Source organism: Vulpes vulpes, chromosome 10 (assembly GCF_048418805.1).
Source record: "Vulpes vulpes isolate BD-2025 chromosome 10, VulVul3, whole genome shotgun sequence".
Lineage (NCBI taxonomy): Eukaryota > Metazoa > Chordata > Mammalia > Carnivora > Canidae > Vulpes > Vulpes vulpes.
The window spans coordinates 31,853,378-31,873,260 of NC_132789.1; the positions used below are offsets into that span (position 1 = coordinate 31,853,378).

General features: G+C 46.9%; 1 protein-coding gene across 1 annotated transcript in view; it reads right to left on the reverse strand.

The window, feature by feature from the left end:
* Positions 1-1,099: 1,099 nt before the first annotated feature.
* LOC140594330 (nebulin-like) overlaps positions 1,100-19,883 on the reverse strand; it is an 82,433-nt gene continuing 63,649 nt past the window's right edge. The window contains exons 10-16 of the mRNA XM_072725269.1: positions 17,846-17,916; positions 17,183-17,347; positions 15,026-15,104; positions 12,820-12,908; positions 11,572-11,729; positions 9,963-10,152; positions 1,100-3,220 (exon numbers count right to left, since the gene is read on the reverse strand). The gene's annotated coding sequence lies outside the window, so the exon portion shown is untranslated. The remainder of the gene's footprint in view (positions 3,221-9,962; positions 10,153-11,571; positions 11,730-12,819; positions 12,909-15,025; positions 15,105-17,182; positions 17,348-17,845; positions 17,917-19,883) is intronic.

The window sequence follows — 19,883 nt, forward strand, 5'->3', positions numbered from 1 at the left end:
ACGTTACCCCTTCCAAATTCAGGCAGGGGAGAGGAAAGATCTCTTCTCCCAGACGGGAGGCGTTTAGTGGCCACCCTGCAAACAGGTGGGCCCTCGGCCGCCGGAGCCAGGCCGCCTGCTCACTGCGAGGGCAGGTCCCCCGGGGGAGGCGCAGAGACAAGACTCCCCACACTCTGTGGGGATTTTATTTATTAATTTATGAGACACACACACAGAGAGGCAGAGACACAGGCAGAGGGAAAAGCAGGCGCCCTGGGGGAGACTAATGTGGGACTGGATCCCAGGACCCTGGGATCACGTCCTGAGCCAAATTCAGACGCTCAACCACTGATTCAGAGAGCAGACCACAGATGGAACCTGGCTTTTCTGAATCTCAACCTCTTCCCCCTTCATTGCAATTACATTGTCAGTGAAGAAACCAATTCACAGCTTCTAACAGGTTGAATGACATAGGAAGGGGCCTCCATTCCTTCTATCACTCATGCTCAGAACTCATGGGTCTTCAGAGTTGCTCTTCACTACCCCACTGTTATTGTCTGGACCATCATTCTCCAATAGCTGTGCCCAGAGCAGATTGGGAGGATCCTTCAAAAGGAACAAAACTAAAAAGAGAGACTTCTCCTTTTGGGTCTTCCATGAATTGGGGCTGTGGGCACTGGTTCACATTGGCCAAAACCTATATATAAACGGATGTCTGATTGAACTGCAACAAAAGAAGAAGATATGGACATGCAGTTCAAGCCCTGTTAAGATCAGTGGCTTCAGGTGAATTGCAAAGAGTAGCCTGAATTTCTCGGGCTCTTTCTCATTGAGAAGACACATGTCTGCCTGCCTGATTCCAGAGGCTGTCCCAGGATCCTACTCATAACCATCACTTACCTAACCCGATACAACCTCATGTTTTGGCAACTAGTACAAAAGATCACTGGCTAACTCATCGGTTGGGAAAAGAGCGCGCAATACAGTGTGGAAGCTGCTGGACAACAAGTCTTGTCTGACCCCACACCCCCTTCGGAAAGTCCCGAGTCTCTGACAGTCTGGGTAACTCCTCACCCTTACTTTCCTTATTTTCTTTGACAATGTCACACGGGGGGAAATACTATCATTTTCACTGTTTATTGATGTATTCCTCATACAATTTTAATGATTATTAATAGAACCATGAGTTAATATACTGGATTAATGTGATTGGTTTTGCTTTTATTTGTAAGGCCTTTTACATACTAATATCCCAAATTGCAAAAAAGAAAATAAATAAATAAAATAAAATCCTTAAAATAAATAGATAGATAGATAGATCGATAGATAGATAAAACTCAAGGAAGCAAACGAAAAGCTGATTGGGAGGAGAAAAAAAGTACACAATCTTGTGGAGCCCAAGACTTATTAATGTACATGGGAAGAGGACAAAGATTTAGTTTCTAACTCCAAGCATCAAAATACCTTCTCCATGAGGCAGTCCTGAAATTTTATTTTATAATCTTGATCTTTGTGCTATTTCAAGAGATGACATCTCTTAACTTTAAGAATAGCAAAGAAGATTCATCCCATTTACACAAGATGAGTACTTCTCTGAGCAGTCTGTTTTCAACCTCAAGTCCTTTGGGTAGCTGAACCAACCCATAACTAAAGCGGTCTTTTCTCTGACATCGCAACTTTAGTTTTCACATGAATAATCCCATAAAATTGCTTAGCTCCACTTGGGGGGACAGCCACCGTAGAAAAGCCAAACTCAATGCCAGATAACACCCTTGTAACATTGGACTATTTTGAAGGTTAGAGTTATCGGCACTGGTAGGAGAGAGGCCTAGGAGTAGGGTCGGGCTGTACATTGGGGCGTAATGAGCCCTGGGGACAATTTCAGTGCACTGAGTGTGTGTGTTCCATCACGAGACATTTCTCAATTACACAAATCAATGCAAGTATCCAGTTACCAAAGTAAACTTCACCGTCACCAGGCACACTGCTTAGGTTGCCACATTCCTAGCTCACCACAGCTTCACCTGGAGGTTTGCTTAGTATTCCCTTTCCTCAGAGGGGGATGAGTCAGTAACAAAGGGCACAACATCTGTCTTAGCTGGGGACGTGTCTCATGCAGGGTCCAAACAGAGAAGATTCAGGAAAATATTTCAGAGTGTTTCCTAAGGCTAATGAATTAGCCTTAACAAAAAAAATGCTTTCAACATATCAGCCCACAGTGAAGTGTCAGGGGTAAACAGGAGCTCAAAGGAAAGCTTTGTCATTAACTTGGTGCCCAACAGCAAGTTGTTGAAAATCGCCTACATGGCCTGGGCCAGGTAAAAGTACACCAGTGTTCATGACAGGTGCCCCGACACCGAGTCACAAACTTGCCACTGGCTCTGTGGCTCCTGAGTGAAGGGATCTGCACTGACCTGATGGACACCCGCATGTTTCAGAGAAAAGGACGACTGGAAAGAAATTGGACTTTCTTGATGTAGGCCTTGTTAAAATGCAGAGATGTTGGTCGATTGAAAGCTTATATACTTGATTTTCCTTATGATGAATGATTAGTGAACAATTATAAAACGGAGCAGAGTTTTCCTTGGATTGAATGAGCCTGCAGCAAAGTAACATACAAAGCCCCAACTTATCTACATCCTCAGGAACACTGCTGTGGGTTTCACTTTTGGATGCCTTTTCATTCTGCTCCCTGTTGAAGAGGGTATCCTTTTCCCATCCTGTGGTCTCCTCAAGGATTAACAAGGCATGAACGAGTGAATTTATTTTGGAACTCTCTATTCTGCTGCAGTGTGCCCCTACTTTTATGCCAGCACCGTGCTGCTTGCCTAGCACAGCTGTCTCAGGTACTCTGAAGTCTGCAATAACCAAGCCACCACCTTCTTGTTTCTCAACAACGTTTTGGCTATTTGTGTTCCTTCGTGGTCACATTTGCATTTTAGCAGGTTTTCCATTTTTTTAACGTGACATTGTGACTGAAGGCTGTGACATCGCCTCTGGGGGCCATTTATCCTGCAAATGAGGTGTTCACCTCACCCTTTCAGTGCTCAGTGGGCTCCCATAGTGCCTGGCACCTGTGCGTGTGACCAGGACAACCTAAACGTGGATGTTGCTAACGGGCCAGCAGTTAAAGCAAGAGGAATGATCAGGGGTTATGTCTTGCTCGTTGTTGGACGCTCGTGCTCTGCAGTCCAAGGGGAGTCTGTCTATAGTCCACCTGGCACAATCATTAACTCGATACCTACACAAAAATGATTACAGAAAATAAACCCTTGAATTGCTCACTCACCCTAGCCACATGTCAGGGGTCTCCATAACTGCTGGAATTTCATTTGCCACAGTTGGTGGGGAACTGCTTAAAGGGTGAGTAGAATGGACAGGATGAAGTGGATTCACAGCATCTTGGTCTCTGCCAAATTTGAAACTGTGATCCCTGCCCCGTTGAAGGTCTCTGACTCCCCCAAGCCCAGTGCACATCTGAGAACACACCAGAAAGGTCAGGGAGGTTGACGCCTCATGACCCACAGAGAACTCAACTAGAGTAGGATGAATGGGTGAGCCCCTCCCTCCAATAACAGGATTGCTCATGCTTGTGTTCCTATAGATTTGTGTCTGGAGAGCATAGACGGCTCCAGCAGTGGGGAGGAAGACTCGGCAGTTAGGGAATAGGGTTCAGGTAGGGAGCACTGGCAGAGGGTTCTTAGGAACCTGGTGGTGCATCTACTACTCTAGAGAATGGAGAAGGTGGGCAAGAAATCAAAAATGAAAGGGAAATACTGGCTAGCAATCCGATTCGTTCATCTCCTATTTTACTGATATAGGACCAGAAATCGTGCCCAGGGGCCTTCCGTGTGTGTCGCATTTCTAATCCCCCTCCCTGGGTTTGTTGTCCTAATGATTTTTCCCATCCAATGTGCACTTCCCACCCTTCTCTGCTGCCAAAAGTCAAAGCTTGGTTTTGTTGCCCAGCACCACTCGGCAGTCGTGTGGCAGAGATTGGGTATCTTTCTTGTCATTGCCCTATGATGGACATGATCTGGGTGCCAGAGCAACCCTCCTCTAAATCTGAGAACCATGAAACTAAGTTGCCATGTGAGTCAGGAGGTGGATGAGAAGGAAACTCTGTCCCGTGTAAGATACATGACATGTAATGGACCTTCATGCTCCTGACCCATTTCCTGCACCTTAAAGTCTACTCCCAGAGCTGGGGATGTTAAGGGACATTTCTTCTGCGGTCACTACATACATGCCTGGGTCGCTTAGGTCATCCCTGCTTCACCACACAAACCAGTCTGTCATTAACAGGCTTCCATGAGCGAGAGGCCACATACTGAAGACCTGGAGACCCTCTTTGGCCACAGGGCACCTACAGGCCTGTGTGAAGGTGTGGCTGGGCCTACTTCTCACACACACACACTCTTTGCCCAAGCATCCTGCGGACCTGTCATTGGGCATGGCCTAGGTCTAGGACAGAACATCTGCTAGCAGGGCTACAGGGTCACTGTTCCTTTCACAATCCAATTCTCCAGCCTCACAGCATAGACCTTGTCCCCCTACACCCTTCTTATGCGCACCCCGTCACCTGTCCTCAAGCCTGCCCCAGGGCCCTACCACCGTGCCCTCCCTTTAAGGTTCAGCGCCAGCTCTGGCCGGCACCATGTGTTCAGTGGGCTACCCTGTTGGATATTTCCAGCACTTCACTTGAAAATTCAGGGGGAATTTGGACAACTGAGTACCCTCTCATTTCCACTTCTGCTCTGTATCACTTCTGGGAACAGATGAGGTTGTTTAAGGCGGGCTCGTGTGCCAAGGAAGATCATCTCGTCCCAAGAGCAAACACTGGATATGTGGACGTGTTTGGCACCGTCTCATTCAAGTTCTCCAGCAATCCCAGAACAAGATAGATTCTCCTCACACAGAGGGTTCAGGGGATTGACTGAGTGGGTCTGAGTATATCTCCTACCAGTCCTTGCCTATCCAAAATTTAAGAAAAATATTATTGGTGGAGGATGGAAAGGAGAAGGAAATGGAGAGTTGTTAAGAGAGGAGGAAGGGGAGTAGGGAGAGAGAAAGTTCAAGTCCTGGTCACACAGTCACAGAGTCAGTGACCTTCCAGAGGAGGGACAGGATGACACAGACATCATTCCTAGGCATGGAGAGAACCCACGGGTGGGACACGCATTTGGGAGACCAGAGACCCACTTCCACCCTGTAGAGATGAAGGGACTAATCGCAGGGGGGCCCCAGAGCTGAGGACCCATCATCTTGAGGTCAGAGTCCCTCATCCCAAGAGGAGCAAGCCATGGGTTCTCACCCCCGCTAACTTTCCATTTCCTTTCTCATGGCTGCGCCATCCTCATTGCTGGCCTGCCCCACTGGAAGATGACTCCACGGATTCCGGGGATTCACATGAAAGGAGCAACATTATGCCTGTAATGAATTCATTTCCTCCTCTGTCTCTTGCACTTCCTCTCTCCTTTCCATAAGCACCTCTTCCTAGATAGTCCCCAGATCCATCCTTTACGATGTCCCCACTGAAGACCTTTGGCTCCTGCAGGCACTTATTCTTGGCACCTGCAGTTTCTATGGAATCACTCTACATACCTCTTCCCCCCTCTCTCAGCATCACTCTCACCCTTCACCACTGAGACTGGGGATCAGCTCTGAACAGCCAATCAGGGAGTGGGGCTTGTGTCAGGAGGGTGGAGCCCACCCAGGTGGGGAGGAATTGGGAATGGGACCTTCCCTGACCCAAATCAGTGCCCCCACTGTGCCATCCCGGTGTGCCAGGATCGATTCGCACATCAGGCTCTCTGCCTGGAACAGGCTTCTCCCTTGCCTGTGCTGTGTCCCGCTCTCTCTTTCATAAATATTTGAAAAAAATTTTTTAAGAAGTCATCCATATGTCAGCCACTGGAGAGAGCAGAGCTGGGCTGGAGCCCCCTCACCACCTCCCTCCTGGAGAGTTATCGTAAATGGGCCAATCTGGTGGAAACTGTGTAAGACCCGATCTCTTCAACTGTCCACATCGACTCTGACTGGGAAGGTGCCCAGAATTAAAAACCTTTCCCTGACATAACTGTCAAAAAAGACATAAAACAGAAAAAGAGGGGCAATTGTTCAACTTGTGATTGCTTAAAGTGATGGATAACAATTCGAGCAGACAATAGGCTAACAAAAGCCTTAAGCAAAGCGCTAGGGGCTTTGAGAAGCTCCAACTTCTCAGGATCCAGAACATGCACTTTGTAGGGCCGTGTGCATGCTCCGGAAACCTGACAAGGTCCCCTACACTGGCACCTCTGGCTGACCCTGATGCTGTGCACAAGCAAGAAGTGAGGTTTGCAGCAGAGTTTTCAGCTGTTGGCTCACTATGAAAGGCCGCTTGGCACAGATGGAGCCACTTCTTTGTTTGAGGCTGCTAATGCATACCCTACCCAGTCACCGACTGACCACCAGTATTCAAGCCAGGCCTACAGTGGCCACGCATAAGCAATTTGCCAGCTTGGAGAATTAGTTTAGAAGAGACACTAATAAGAAGACAGCAATGACAAAGCAGTAACATCAACTCTGGGGGAGGCACACGGTCTGATACCAGAGTTGCCAAGTTGTATTATTATTTTATTTATTTTTTAAAAATTGTATTTATTTATTCATGAGAGACACCGAGAGAGAGAGAAGCAGTGACACGAGCAGAGACACGAGCAGAGACACAGGCAGAAGGAGAAGCAGGCTCCACGCAGGGAGCCAGATGTGGGATTCGATCCCAGGTCTCCAGGATCACACCCTGGGCTGAAGGCAGGCACCAAACCACTGAGCCACTCATGGATCCCGCAAGTTCTATTATTTTAAAGCCCAGCCTATACTTCCCTGCCTCTGGGACAACAAGAGATCTGGAAGGGAAATACAAATTTTGCCTCTATGTAGGAAAGCATTGGCACAGAGGATTGAGATTGCCTTCCTTACACAGGCCTGGCTCTTAGGTTGGCCGCTAGCTATATCCAGTCGTAGGAGGGGCTCTGTTCCCAATGAAAGAGCTAGGGAATTATCTGTCTTTGCGTTTTTCTAGATTTTGGTATTTTCTGAAAACTCATTTTCTGGTATTTTCTGGCTTTCCTTGACTTGAAGCTGCAGTACTGCCATCTCTGACATTCCATGCCCTTTGTCTCCGTGTCTGTGTTTCCAAACCTACAACAGCCTACACTGGACAACCTATAAGGACAAAAGCCATTCAATTAGGGCCCACCCTAGTCCAGTGTTAACTGTATCTCAACTGGATTATATCTGCAAAGATCTTATTTCCGAATAAGAACACATTTACAGGCACCGTGGGCTTTGACTCTCCTATATAATTTGGGTGTGGGGGTGGACACAATTACATCTATAGCAGGGCTGAACAGCAGACTTAAGCAGGAGGAAGACAGAACCAGTAAATTTGAAGGTAGGTCACTTGACATCCAGTCTGCTAAATGGCACATTAAAAACAAAACAAAACAAAAACAACTAAGAGCACGGGAAGAGAATGAGTGGCATCCCAGAGACCTGGGTACTACTATCAAGCATCCAAACACAGGCACTGAGACACTCCCTAGAAAAATAAAAGACAGAAAGGGATACTGAGAATATATGAAGGAGTAATAGCCCAAATCGTAGCATATTTCATGAAAAACAGTCATCTAAACATTGAAGAAGTTCAACAAAGATTGGATAGGATAAATCCATCCCGTAGCACAATGTTTCAAGGCCAAAGACAAAAACTGAATCACTGAAGTGGCAAGAAAAAGGAAAGCGTCATCATGTAGAGGCTTCTCAGTAAGGTGAATGACTGATTTTCATCAACTACTGAGGCACCAGGCAGCAGGGTGACACAAAAAGATTCTGGAGGAGAAAATCTGTCAAGCAACAAATGTGCATCTAGCACAGATATCCTTCAGCAATGAAGGACATGTCAAGACCTTCCCAGATAAATAAAACCTGAGAGGGATCCCTGGGTGGCACAGCGGTTTAGCACCTGCCTTTGGCCCAAGGCGCAATCCTGGAGACCCGGGATCGAATCCCACATCGGGCTCCCTGCATGGAGCCTGCTTCTCCCTCTGCCTGTGTCTCTGCCTCTCTCTCTCTCTCTCTCTCTATCATAAATAAATAAAAATTTAAAAAAATAAAACCTGAGAGAAGCCCCTGCCGTCACCAGCTCTACAAGAAACGTTAGGGGGGAGTCCTTCAATCTGAAAGGAAAAGACAACAGAGTACCTCAATTCTCCACAGAGAAATAGTCACAGAGGTAAACATACAAGCAAGTATAAATGCCTAGGAGGGTAAGATGTATATGGAATAAACATATAAAAATATATTCTTCTGATTTTCAAGAACACCACATGAAATAAATATAAATGGGTGTTGATCAGCACACAAGGTAAAACGTATGTAGGACAATAATGGCACAGGGAGGGGATATCAATTGGCTAAGGTCGATGAATGCCTTGGAAATGAACCTGGTCTTAAGCCAATTAGACTGTCATACATAAAGAAGTTAACTGTAATGCCCAGGAAAGCTACTAAAACTATAAGCCACAACACATGGGAAAAGAAACATGGGGATTTAGTAATTCCTCTAAAATAGAACACCAAGAAGAGCAATAATGTAGGAATGTGAAAACAAAAAGACATAATGCATAGAAAACAGACGGAAAAAATAAGAGTATGCAACACTACCTGAAAAGTAATTAGGTAAATTTACACAGTCCATTAAGAGGCAGAGACTGGAAGAGGGAATAAAAATCTGTCATCTCTCTGCCATCGTCCAGAGTCCCCCTTTACATCCAGGACACAAGTAGGATGAGGCTTAATGATGGGAAAATGGGCACCAAGCAGATATTAACCCAAAGAACTAGACCAGCTTTGTTAATATAAGACAAAACTTATGACATTTTTTACAGAAAGGAGGACGATTTATAGGAACAAAAGTGGCCACTCTTCACGAATTACGAACGTTTCTCACTTAACGAGAAGGCTCCAAAATACATGACTTGAAAGGATAGAATTGAAGAGAGGTACGGACCCCTCAACAGTAATGGTTGGAGGCTACAATACTTGACTTCTGACAACTCAGAGACTGTTATTTCTTGTTCTGCTCACATCAGCACCATGGGGTGGGCAGAGTGTGGGGCCAGGGGCCATAATTTAAGGTGTAGGGCACAGAAGCTTGGAGAGATGAAGTGACTTGCTCAGGGTTGCAGCACAGATGAGGGAGGGTTCTGGGGTGGGGGCAGCAGATGGTTCCTTGGTCACCTGGATATGAGCTCATACCCTGTGCACCAAACCAAGCCCTGCCCTCACTTCCTTGTCCATATACTCCTGCCCAGCACTGTTGCAAGGACTGCAGCTGCCCAAGAGAATGGCCCAGATCCCGAGCCATCTCTTGGTTCTGCATTTCAATTCCTGACACAAATGCAATGTCTTTCCCCCAAAGAAGACCCCCTAGTGGACTGAGGGGAATCCAAACATGTCTCCACCTCCCTCTCACTTAACTCTGCACCCGCACAAGTTGATTCTATCAGCAGCCCTGCTCTGAGAATTCCTGATTCGGGTGACCACCCTGGATGACCAGTAGTGTTCTTGACTCCCAACTGTCGCAGAACCCAGGACATTCCAAACCAACTGTACACATGACAGTTCCCCAGAGAATTAGCTTGATCTTCAACTGACCAAACCTCATTGTGAATCAGTTAATGAATGAGGACAGGGGCTCCTGGTCAGGCTGGTGCTTCAGTGACTTACTGCTTGAAGTCTACAAGCCCCCATGTCTCCTAGACTAAAATCTGTGCAGCCTGGACTCAGGCCTTGTGAGAAGGCCTCGTGCAGGAAGTAGCTGCACTAGCTCTGACTGGCACCTTCCCAGCTCCTTCTTTCATCCCAGCCTCTAGGCTCTTCTGCACAAACCACAGTTACTTCTCTCGAATCTACATACTGATTTACCCCCACAGTACCTTCAAAGCTGCAGTCAGGGGAAGTGATACTCATGGCTCTCCCTCGTTGATGGCCAGATGCCCCTGTGGGGGCTATGGAACCCACTGATGGGGAAATCCAGTAGAATTTATTGGCTGCAGGTGGTTTTGCTGTGACTCCCGTATTTCAACGCTTTACGATCTTTTTCTTCTCATAACCGGAGTCATGATCCTGGAAAATACGCCAAAGATAGAACCATTAACATGCAGCTTGGGAAGACCGAGGAGACAGGTCAGCAGGGTGCCTAGGGCACGTGTGTGTGAAGCAGGCCCAGCCACACCTTCACACAGGCCTCGAGGTCCCCTGTGTCCACGGAGGGTCTCTAGGGCAGCTGCACAGGGGCGTCTCTTCCACGGAAGCACGTTCACACATCAGACTCTGGAGGGGTGTGCAGGCTGGCATGAGCTAAGGGACAGGGGAGCCTATGTAGTGACACCAGAGGAAATATTTGTTAACGTCAACCACTCTGGGAGTCGTCTTTCAGGTCCAGCAAACAGGACAGATCCATGAAGTTTTGCACAAAGGCCTGTAAATCACAAAGGGGAGAGTTTACCTCTCCTCCACCTCCTGGCTCACACTAGAACTCAGCCTCCGCGTTCTCACAAGAGAGGGGGGCTGTGGCCCTCAGGTCATGTCCCCTGTAGGTCAGTAACAAGCCCTACAGTCTCCCCAGCACAAGTACCGAGAAGCTTCACCAAACAAACCCCACTTGGACATGTGGCAGTGGCAGAGGGAGGGAAGTGCAGACCTGCTGAGACCGATAATTTTCAAATAGCAAGAAAAGATGACTCCAATATAGCACCGTCAAGCTCATGAATCCAGTTCCTCTTACAATTACAGCACTCAGAAACGTGACAGGAGAAAATCAGAGTTCTCCACATATTTCCACTACCTTTGGAATTTCTTATCCACCTTCCTCACCCTCCAGAGGAGTATGGTCCACCCCACTGTCCCAGAAGTCCTGAACCACTGCCTGCTACCTGAGGGCTCTTCTGACGTTGAGTTAGAATGCACCCTGACTTCTGTCATTGCACTAATGACGCCCTAAGACATTTAAAATTGTTCATTGAAATAGAAAACACGAGGCAGCATTTTGGTACCTTTCTCTCAAGTATACAGCACTGATGGAACGATAGCAATTATCCTTGAAGTGATGAGTCAACCTCCGCAGTACCTTCATCTCTTTCACTTTATGAGGTGTACCTAGGGTGGGTGTACAGAAGCACATTTTCTTGAATTTCCAACTGGAAGGGAAAGATGTGGCTGTGCAGGACTGTGCGACGTCCTGGGTAATGCACAGCAATAGAGAGCTGTGTGGTAACTTGCTAGCAGAAGGCCATTGGGGATTGGTCCCTTTTTACCCGTAGTTCAGCCTTCTGTTCCCCCGACTCACCGGCTGCCCCGCAGACTGTCCTGCCTCTGAGTTGGACTTAGGAACACGTTGCAGTGCGGTGTGCACTGAAAATCCCCCCACAGACAGGTTTTGTGGGCAAATACACTGATTTAGCAGAGACATTAGAGAAATGCAACAAAACACCATGACTATGCCTTATGGTCTGGGTTCTCATCCCCCTTGGAAGCTGCACATACCTGAGAGAGTTCTGGACAGCCCTCTGTGCCTCAGTTTCCTCTTCTGAGATGTGGAAATGTCCATACCGCCTACTCACTAGTTTGCCGTTAGGAGGCTAAATGGGATTTGCTACAAGTAGAGCCTGGAGCACAGTCAAGGGCGGGTGTGTCACAATTCTCTGTAGGTGTGAAGGGATTGAATGACTGGTTAAGGGGTTAAGACCTCTGGTCATGGGTGGATCTAGACAGGGGGCCTGGATGGCTCCCCAGCACAGGAGGATGGAAGCTCCTTCTTTAGCCTTCACGTGGGAATGATGCTCTACAGCTCATGGAGAATGAGTACCATCCCACTGCTGGAATCCCCTCAGCAGCACGGTCGGGAGCGGAGGCAGGGGCTGCAACCCAGGCTTTACAGTGTGGGCACTGACAGAAAGGGAAATGAGGTGACTGTTCAGAGTGGCCACACTGATGTGTGATGGATCCTGGACAGGCATGTAGTTGGTTCCCTGGGCATAGAGATCCCTGAGCCTCATGCCATGCCCAGGGTCCCTGAGAAAATATCCTAGACCCCGGCACCAACAGCTGTCCCTACATTCTCAAATCCTCCCATGCCAATGTGTCTTTGGGAGAAAGTGGGTGCCTTGCAGGAGGTGTCTGTGTCACAAGAATAATCTCAATCCTAACTCAGCCTGCTGCCTCTATGTTTCACTCCCTGACCCAAAACGTGGTGAAGCTTCCTGCCCACAAACCCTCAGGAATAGCCGGGCGCCTATGCAAAGAGCCATCCTGGGGTCCCTGGGTGGCTCAGCGGTTTGGTGCCTTACTTCAGCCAGTCATGATCCTGGAGACCTGGGATCGAGTCTCACATCAGGCTCCCTGCATGGAGCCTGCTTCTCCCTCTGCCTGTGTGTCTATGCCCACCCCCCTCTCTGTGCAGGGGGTGAACAACTCTGGGAGCGCTCTGCCACAGGAGCACAGTGCACAGGGCTTCTCAGGTCCCGTCCCTGAAGGTTGAGCAGCTACTGCGGGACACGGCTCAGTTCCCTCAGGGCCTCCTATAGGTTGGGTCCCATTCCCTGTGAGATGTACTCAGAGCATCCTTCAGGGCCTGTAAGGATCATGACCTTCCTCTTGTCCCCTCTTAGTGTTCAGCCCCAAAGGCAGCAGCACCCCAGCTTTTTGGCTGGTTTTCCTCAGTTGCCAACAAGTAGGTCAGTGTGATGATGGACATGTTCCTGTGTCACTTTCCTCTTTTTCTGCCAAACTCACCTTGTTCCTAGTTCCTCCTTTTCTCCTGAGTGACCGATTTCTTCCATTGCTTCTTCCCTTATGTCAGTGGAAATGATGCTTCTTGAGAGCTGAAAGGAAGAGCAAAATCAGGCATGACTACAGATACCAAACCAGGGATTGGGGGCACTGATTGGGGTCACCCAGCAGGTCCCCTTCCCGATCCCTCCCCACCAGGGTGGGCTCCGTCCTGCTGACTCCAGCCCCACTCCCTGCTTGGCTGTTCAGGGTTGATCCCCAGACTCCATTGTGAAGGGTGAGAAATGGGTGAAGAGGGCTGTAGAGTGATTCCATAGACACTGCAGGTGCCAAAACTAGTTTCTGCTGGAGACAAGGTACTTCAGCTTGGGCATCATAAAGGAGGGAGCTGGGGAAGCGCTAGGAAGAGGTGCTAATGGACATCAGAGAGGAAGTGCAAGAGACAGAGGAGGAAATGAATTATTTACAGGCACTATGTTTTTCCTTTCATCTGAAACCTCGCCATCCATGGAATCATCTTCCGGGATGAGATACATTAGAATGGCGTAGAACCCACCCCAAGTAGCAAACTCACAACTAATGTTGCTGAAGATGTGGAAAATTTGAGTCTTTGTATGTTATTAGGTGGGTAGGCAATCAGGAAGGACCGACTGCTAGGCCTGGCCATCCTTGCTGGATGAAGGAAGGTCAAGGAGAGGAGCAGGAAAGTACATAGAAACACTGCCTCTGACTCTTTCCTACAGGGAATCGAATCTACGTGAAACAGTCTATCTAAAAGAGGGCAAACCCTAAAATGCATGCTACCTGTTACTTCAGGGTGCAAAGAGTCCTATGGATTCTTTGAGGTTCAGCAAAGCTGCCACTGCACTGTGAACATTTTCAAGTCAGTTGCTTTGCTCAGGATAAACAGGCGCCTCTCCTACCAGTGTCTCATCTCTTTCATAAGATGGTATTTCATTCAAAGAACAGTGTTGCAGGACTTCTTTGAAGGTAGAAGAACTATGCTACAGTTTTTTTTTTATGCAAACACATGAGGATTTATTTACAAGCTCGAGCTTGGGTCCACGTATACCCGACACAGCGGAGCAGGGACTTGGACCCCGCTATGCTACAGTTTTAGGATTGTTCACTAATCACTGATCATAAGGCAAATGAAATTAACTAGATTTCAACCTACTGTCATCCCTGCATTTCAGCAAGGCCTCCATCAATGGAGTGCTATTTCTTTCAGTCGTCCTTTTGTTTTCTTTTTTTAAAGATTTCATTTATTTATTCATGAGAATACACAGAGAGGAGAGAGAGAGAGAGGCAGAGACACAGGCAGAGGGAGAAGCAGGCTCCATGCAGGGAGCCCAACATGGCACATGATCCTGGGTCTGAGGATCACGCCCTGCACTGTAGGTGGCGCTAAACCGCTGAGCCACCGGGGCTGCCCATCAGTCCTCCTTTTCTGTGCAATGTGTGGGTGTCCGTCAAGTCAGTGGGGACCTGTGCTCGCAGGAGCCCATCCAGCAAGTGGCAAGTTAATGATGGTGGGGGGCACTAGTCGTGAGCCCTAACACTGTTTAACCTGGCCCTGGCTATGTAGGAGATTTGCAATAAGGTTGCACCAAGAAGCTACTGACAAAGCTTTACTTTGAGTTCCTATTTGCCCCTCACCCTTCACAGTGTGTTTACAAGTGTTGAGCATTATTTTTTAAGGCTAAGGATGCTGTTATGAAATAGATGGAAATCTCTTCCTGATTCTTCTCTGCCTTGACCATGCACGATACACGCCCCCAGCTAGGACAGATGTTTGTGCTCTTGGTTTCTGCCCCAATCCTGTCTGAGGAAAGGGAATACTAAGCAAACCTCCAGGTGCAGCTGTGGTGAGGGAGGAATGTGGCATCCTAAGCAGTGGGCCTGGTGGGGGTGAGGTTTATGTTTGGATATTGGACACTTGCCTAAGTTAGAAAGGTCTTTTGATGTATCACACACACAAGCACCACCACACCCACAATCACATCACATCCACTCACATAGGAACAACCCCCAGCCCTCATACAGATGAGCCACACCTCCTAAATGACCTATTTGTTCCAGGGTCTATAGAACACAGTCGTGTTCTTTTACTGGACACTCAGTTTTTCTCACAAGCCCACCCTCCATTCCCAGTAGGAATCCAGGATCAGGGAAACCCTCCAGACCAAAGCAGAGGGGAAAGACCCACCTTGTTCATCAGCTAGATTGTTCCTCAAGAAATGACTGATGTTTGAATACATAAAGACACGACCTTGGGCTGCCTTCTCCTGCAGATAAAGAAAAACATTATGAGGATCACAGCACTCTGTGCACGTCATTTGTATGTCTTTTTTTTTTCCCTTGAGGACATTAGTAAGATAATTGGGATGTAGTCATTGAGTCAATGATCAAAATAAATTTCACCTGCAGATAAGGCTCCCAATTTGGATGTCAGATCTTACAGGTGCATTTTGAGGAGCAAACACAAAGCTGTTTTACATGGAGGAAAATTATCTCCTGGAAAATGCTTGCTAGCATTCGTTATGTAACCAGTGGTATTACGTTCTTAACACCCCTCTAAATATGGTGTCAGTTGCTGATGGAAACTCATGGTCAACTGTCAGCACTAAGGAAATTGTATATACCCTCTGGGATGTACATCTTCAGACCTTCTTAATTCCTCGGAAATGGAAACAAAGCCTCAGTTGCATTTCAGTCACAGAAAATGACTTTACGTGAAGGAGAGCTGGGGTTTCTTCCTATTGGACTTGGCAGTTCTTGACTCAATCCCTTGGGGGGAGCTAGGAGGTTACAGAGCCACTGTGAGAATGCTCTTCGGGCTGCCTGAGAACTCGTCAGGGAGTTTGGATGGATGAGGACAAGAGTTGAGTGTGTGCAGGTGGGTGGCTAGGAAGTACGGACTGTGCTGCTGCTGGGCATCCTCCTTGGTGGACGGAGGAAGGAATGAGAGAGGAGCAGGAAAGATATGAGAATGGGGCTTTTGTCTTTGTAGCTAACGTGAGCCTGATCAAGATGGAATAGGCCGTGGAAAACGTGTAAACACTAAAGTTGATTATATGTGATGACCGGGTCCCATAACTTCTCTTGACTGAAGTTCTGCTAAGCTGTCCCTATCTTCTTCTTTGGTAATCAGTTCTTGCCCCAGGATCCCCGTATGCCACTACGGTATTCGTCATGTCTTTGTAAGACTTTGTGCTCAATGAAAAGCAGCCTTAATGGTGGGAGTGAATTCAACCCTAGGAAAGGCATCCTCAAATGATTCTTTATTAATCATCTCTCCTATGGAAACTCAACGTAGAAGACTTGAACTACTGCCATCCTACCTTGTCAAAATAGCCACTCTAGTCAGTTTGATATATTCCTTCCCCTTTTCTTTGGCTGTACAATGTGTGTGCTTCCATCAAGTCAGTGGTTGTTGAAACTGGCCCGGGCCATCCGACAAATGGGAAGTTCCTTTCACTGAAGAGGCCGGGAGCAAGCACTGGTACTCTCTAACCTGGCTGTGCAGGAGATCTGCAATGGGGACTTTGGGCTCCAAGGTGACAACCAAGTTTGACTTTGAGTTCCTATCTGCCAGTGACCTGTGGGTATGTGCTCCTTAAATTTGAACATTTGTAAGGCTTACAGCACATGAAATTCCCTTGTTTCTTATCTGCTATTGGTCATGTATACACAATGACCTCAGCCGTGACAGATGTTGCTCTGCGCTGTCCTTTTTGGGGCCTCACCCTTTCCAGAATCTGTGGGCTGACCAGGAATATGTGGCCTTTCCTATGTGCACTCGACACCAGGGCAGGCCAAAATCATTGATATGTGCACCAATAGCTGCCCCGGTCAGGTAACCATGGAGGCCACTGTGTAATATTGGGCCTTGTCGGGGACATTGGAGGAATCAAGTATTTTGAGGTATGGACCCAGGTGCCAGATCTCCTTTGTTGGCTAGCTCCTTCAGAAGCTACTGAACCCATGACTGAGCAATTAGTGCAGGTCAATAGCCTAGAGCCACATTCAGACTGACTCCTGGGTTCACACTTTGGGTGTCCATGTAGGAGGTCAAGGGTTTGGGTTATTCAGCTCTGCACCATCTCCTTATCAGGAAAGGAAATGGAAACATCCTCCAGGTACATCTGTGGTGATGGAGGGATGAGCATGTAAAGGGTGTCCTGGTGATGAAATGACCCTGGACTGGTGACTCCTTGATTGTGCTGCGAGCGTGGAAATACCTCCTGGGAAATACACACACTCACGGTCACATTCACAACACATAGACACACACACACACACACACACACACACACTCGTGTGCGTGCAGATGCCCTCGACCCACATATACACAAACCAATACCTCCTACATGCCACAGTTCCTCCAGGCCTTCTACAACATGGTCTCAGTTCTGTAGTGGACAATCTTCTCTCACTATACCCCAACCCTCAATCCCAGGAGGAATCCAGAATCGGGGCGGGGGTAGACTTCTTTTGACTCTAGATTTTACCACCAAGAATGTTACTCCTAAAAACAGAGACAGGTTTTGTTAGTCCCAGCATCCACCTGCGATTGGAGAAAAGAAAACACAGTGAGGATCACACCATCCTGTACACTGCTTGCACAGCTCTTTTGTTTGGTGAGGACTTCCGGAAACTGAATGGAGTACAAGGGGGTTGAGTCAATGTTCCCCCACTCCAGTGAAAGAGGACACTTTTAAAATGCTTGATCTTTTCATAAGATACTCTGAAGTCCATTCTGATCAACAGACCCAAAAGTATTTTTGAAAGAGAAATGTTTTCTGGTGACAAAGATGTTGGGTCCCCCAAAGTTTGTGAGGATGCCCAGTTTCATCCCCCTTCTGTGTCCGCTGTCATTAGAAAACACTTTCACTCAGCATTCCCTTGATAAAGGAGATTGCTCCTCTCTTCCCTAAGGTACATTGTCAAATTTTCAGCCTGCACTCATTGGAGAAGAAACCAATGAAGCAACGTCTCTATCTCAGAGGAAGAGAGGCAAGCTTACCTCAGGGAGAGATGGGGCCCCTTCCTCTGCCTTGTCCTTATGAAAGTCCTTGGATGAGCCCTCCATGGGATCTAGTAGGAAACAGAGTAGCTGTCAGGACATTGTTTGTGCTGCCCAGGAATTCCTTGGGGAGTTTTGCTTGATGTGGCTGTGGGGACACACTGCACAGGTGTGATCAGTGAATAAGCAAGACCTGACCTGCTGTTGGGCAAACCTCCTCGGTGAACAAAGAAATACAGAGCAGATGAGCAGGAAGGAAAAGAGAAGCAGGGCTTTACTTTCAAACTAAAGGGATCTAATCAGTCAGAAATCATCAGCCTGAGTCCCCTGAGTCGCCCTGTTCACTGTAAAGGCCAGCCACATTCCCCCTTCTTCACCTCTCACAGTACCAGGTCAGCTTCTACACCCTCCTGTATGCTTCTACTCTTTGCGTCTTCTATTGCTTCAGACTGTTAGGTTTTTATCTGATGCAATATATGTAGTATTGATGCTTTTACTAATGAGTTAGTATATGCTTAGAGGCCATGTTTACAGTCATGATGCTGTGTACATAGCACTGCCATCCTCATTCAAAACATTTTCAACCTGTCTAATCCCTGTACCCATGAAGAGAGGACTGTTCCTCTTTCCCCAATCCCTGCCTCCAGCCATCCAAGTGTCTACTTTCTAGTTCCATGGAATTGCCTACTTTAGTTTCCTCCTAAGTGTGGCATTAGGAATTTACATCTTTCTGTGCATGCCTTCTTTCAAGGAGCATATTGTTGTTTCTAGCTCTATCCGTTCTGTAGCATACTGAACCATTTGGTTCTTCTTATGCCTGAGTTTCTGTCCTGTATGCATATCACATTCTACATGTCCTTTCATTACATGCTGGATTTTCCGGTTGTGTCTATCTCTAGCTATTGGGAAAAGTGCTGTCACGAACACTGGTGCACAGATTTCAGTTAGAAATGCATCTTGACTTCCATGGTTATACTATGGTGATGGACTTAATACATTTAAATTTGTACATTTGAAATAATAGAAAAATGTGTCACAGCATTTTTATGCTCTTCTGTTATGTCTGTGTCACTGAAAGAATTATTAAGTCGACATAATGAGGAAATTCCCACAGCATGGAGCCTGCTTCTCCCTCTGCCTGTGTCTCTGCCTGTCTCTCTCTCTGTCTCTCATGAATAAATAAATAATATCTTTTAAAAATAAAAATTAAAAGAAAATTAGGAATAAAAGCATACACGGCAGAAGGGGAGGAGGGAGTGAATTGTCCTCCGAGAATGTGTTCAAATTTACATGACCATCACAACACACACGGCCTTATACTTAAGTTGTCATATATGAGCCTCATGTTAACTACACACCCAAAATATGCAACAGATGAAAAATAATAAATAATACTAGAGAAAGTCGATCCAAAGAAGAAAAAAAGCAGGAGGAGAAACAGAGAACTATAAAAGACAATCAGAAAATGAGGAATAAAATGGCAATAGGTACAAAACTTCCAGGAAATACTTTAAATGTAAATGGCATAAATATTCCAATAAAAGACAAAAAGTGTCAGAATGGATTTAAAATATAAAGCCAGGGATCCCTGGGTGGCGCAGCGGTTTGGCGCCTGCCTTTGGCCCAGGGCGCGATCCTGGAGACCCGGGATCGAATCCCATATCAGGCTCCCAGTGCATGGAGCCTGCTTCTCCCTCTGCCTGTGTCTCTGCGCCTCTCTCTCTCTCTCTGTGACTATCATAAATAAATAAAAAAAAAATTAAAAAAAAAATAAAATAAAATATAAAGCCATGTTTAGGTGGCCTACAGGAGATTCCCTTCTGAATGGGTGATACACAGAAAGTGAAAGTGAAAGAATGGAAAAATAAAACCTATGCATACAGAAGTGGAAAAAGCTGGGCTAGCAATATTTCTATCTGAATAGGCTTTGAAACCAAAATGTAAGAAGGGAAAGAGAGGGCATTTCATAATGGCACATGTCAAACCCACAAGAGGATAGAACAGTGTAAGTATCTATGCACCCAACACTGGAGGCCTT